The sequence below is a fragment of the Limulus polyphemus genome, unplaced genomic scaffold (genome assembly GCF_000517525.1).
Source record: "Limulus polyphemus unplaced genomic scaffold, Limulus_polyphemus-2.1.2 Scaffold7244, whole genome shotgun sequence".
NCBI classification, from domain to species: Eukaryota; Metazoa; Arthropoda; class Merostomata; order Xiphosura; family Limulidae; genus Limulus; species Limulus polyphemus.
In genome coordinates, this window is record NW_013672854.1 from 32,353 (window position 1) to 35,793 (window position 3,441).

A 3,441-nucleotide genomic window follows, 5' to 3' on the forward strand; every position below is an offset into this window, starting at 1 on the left:
AACGACGTTTTGGAAACAACAAATAAAATATCCAACATCACTTTCAACCGTAGATGAACGAGCATAACCATGTTGTACAGAAGGCAATATCCAACGTTGAAAAGCATCGGAATCTACGGCGAGAACCTTTACAACCGTAAGACACAATTAAAAGGAAATAACTCGCTACTATCGTTAAGAATACACCAGTTATATTTATAGTAAATCTTGCCCAATTTATTCTAAGATGGAATGCACTATTCGAAGTTGCTACTTTTTTATATCAATTGGAGATTATATCATGTTGATGATAGGACAATTTTACGTGTGTAAAATGAAAATGTGCATATTTTCTCCAGAAAAAGTTCTTTCCACACCATTATTCGATACTTTAATGATTTTGTTGTCTTGTATATTTTTCTTATTCCTTTTATTTATAGAAATATTAATCCTGGTATTGATGGTATATTGTTATTTCATGCAAGTAGGAATACCTGCCCATGTTAATATTCACAAACAATATGCAAACTGTTTTGTTAGTTATTTTTTTATAACTTCAAAGGACATTTTACTAACAAAATACCCAACAAACGAAGCTATTTGGAGATGTTATACAGGAGGCAATTTCCAACGTTGAAAAGCATCGCAAGCGACAGCGAGAAGCTTACAACCGTAAGTCTTTCTGTCAGTTAACTTACTATTATTATTATTATTATAAATATATTCGTTATTTTCTGCAGTATATAGCTTTATTCTAAAATTTATTCTAATTCAGAATGGATTATCCAAAGTTACTACTGAAGCTACTCCATTTTTTTTTATATCAACTAAAGATTATATCATGTTTATGATCAGACTATTTTACGTGTCTAAAATGAAAATGTACATTTCCTAAGATCTTCAGACACCACAAGAAATGCTCATCGTCCAAATTTTCATAAAATCAAATGGAACAAGAAGTATTTGAGATTGTTCTCCCCACCCTCACATAAAATAAATGAGTTATTCTGGTGTGTCGACATCTCATCCTTCTACGTAATATGCTTATGAGTAGTCTATATTCTGCTCAACCTAGCTAATCTTCGAACTCGAGCACTTCCTGTAAGGTGAACCAGATCAGAAGAGTAGAAAAGATCAAGCTGGAGATTCAAGAATATGACCCATTTCTCTTTGTAAGCTATCTGTACTGAAACTGTAAAGGATTCATGATATCGGTATAATGACGGCGTTAAAAGTAAGGATACTACAATTGGGAATTTAAAAGGACTGATTGATGTAATCACTTCCTTTGTCTAAATCGCAATAAGTGTAAGGTAGCAAATTATATTTTTAGTTTATTATGGATTTGTTTACTGGTCATTTATTCCTGCTGTCGTTTATTTAAACTGCCAGTCTTTAATTTGAACTTAAACGCTAACTCACATTATAGCTGTTCACATCAATTTTAAACTTGAATGAATTGTGATACTAACACCAGTTTCTCCTGAAGTTGACTTACAGATATTAATGTTGGTAAAGGGTATGTAAATAATGATCAAATGAATTCGACTCGTAATCTAAGGGTCGCGGGTTCGAATCCCCGTCCCACCAAACATGCTCGCCCTTACAGCCGTGGGGTCGTTATAATGAGACGGTCAATCCCACTATTCGTTGTTAAAAGAGTAGCCCAACAGTTGGCGGTGGGTGGTGATGACTAGCTGCCTTCTCTCTAGTCTTACACTGCTAAATTAGGGACGGCTAGCACAGATAGCCCTCGTGTAGCTTTGCGCAATATTCAAAAAACAAACAATCATGGCAGATTAGCTGGTCTTTTAACTCGAACTTCCAGTAACCTGAACCAGAACCGGAACGTAGAGAAAATGAAGCTGAAGATGCATAAACAGGAACGATGTTTCTTTGTATATGTATTTAAACTGTGCAGGATTCACGATGTCAGTATAATTAGGACCTTAAAAGTAAGAATACAAAAGGGGAAGGAATATGAGTTAGCAAATTCTGTTTTTATTTCAGTATGGCTTTGTTTACCGTTCATTTATTGTTCTTTCTATTGTTTAGTTAATCTGCGAAATTTTAGTTTACACTTAAACGCTAACTCGCATTCTAGATAAGTACGTCATGTAAAGTTTGTAAATTATGAGACTGACATCAGTTTCCTTATCGGTGATTTATAGATATTAATGTTGTTAAAGAGTGTAAATAATGTTAATACATCTCTAATCTCTTGCATATAAACCCTGTCATGAGCTTAATAAGTTTGCTCACGAGAGTTAGTGGAGAAGTATCTGTTATTAGATGTTTTGTATTTTTGTGCATATGTTTTCTTTTTCTAATTTCTTTTATTTATTGAAATATTAATCCTGATATTAGTGGTATATTTATTGAAATATTAATCTTGATATTAGTGGTATATTCTTTCATGTTAGTACAAAGTCCTCACCACTTGCGTATCCATAAGCTCTATAAGAATTACTTAATAGTTTTTATAAAGGGTCAAAGAACGACGTTTTGAAGACAACCAACGAACACAACTATTTCAAGACGTTATACAGAAAACAAGATACAATGTTGATAAGCTAGTAACGGTAAGTCACAACTAAAAGTAGTTAACTTCCAAATGATATTATTATGAATACATCCATTATCTTCTGGAGTAAACAATTTTACTCAAATTTATTTTATATTGAATTGGACTGTCCAAACTCGCTGGTTGTGATTAGTTTTTTTTGTTAATTTAAAAGATATAATTTTTTTTCTCCAGTTAATTCCTTGACACCATTCTTATCCTAGGCATTTTCACAAAATTAAATGCTGCAAGAAGGCTTGGAGATTTGCCCAACAAAGTAAACAACTAATTCTGGTGTATCCACATCTCATCCTTTGACATTACACCCTAATGACTTTTGTCTTCTCAACCTGGCTTATCTCTGAACTCAAACTTTCTGTAAGATGAACTACAGCAGGAAAGAAAAGATGAAGCTCAAGATTCAAGAATATGAATTATTTTTACTTGTAAGGTTTTTGAAACTATAAAGGATTCAATGTTAGTATGAGGAAGTTTAGTATAAATTAATGTAATCACTTCGGTTTCCGAAAAGGGAAGGATTGTGAGATAGCAAATTCTTTTCTTTTTTTTGTTATGCTTTTGTTTACCATTCAATTATTTCTTATATCGTTTAGTTAATCTGTCGATTTTTAATTTACATTTAAACGCTAATTCACATTCTAGTAAACCACATCAATTTTTAAAATTATATAAATTATCAGACTCCAGCCGATTTTCTATAGGGGGTGACGTACAGATATTAATGTTGGAAAAGTGTGCACATGATTATCACATGATTTCTTGATGTAAGTAGTTTAATTATCACACATTAGCTGGTCTTGGAACCCATGAACTTCCGTTAAACTGAACTGAAGCCGGAAGCTAAAGAAGATAAAAACCGAGTATAGGAGAAAATGGAA

At 32.7% G+C, this 3,441-nt stretch overlaps 1 long non-coding RNA gene across 1 annotated transcript in view; it reads left to right on the forward strand.

Moving 5' to 3' along the window:
• Positions 1 to 2,458: 2,458 nt before the first annotated feature.
• LOC111089744 overlaps positions 2,459 to 3,441 on the forward strand; it is a 1,903-nt gene continuing 920 nt past the window's right edge. The window contains exons 1-2 of the long non-coding RNA XR_002613952.1: positions 2,459 to 2,561; positions 2,767 to 2,988. This is a non-coding gene — a long non-coding RNA (uncharacterized LOC111089744). The remainder of the gene's footprint in view (positions 2,562 to 2,766; positions 2,989 to 3,441) is intronic.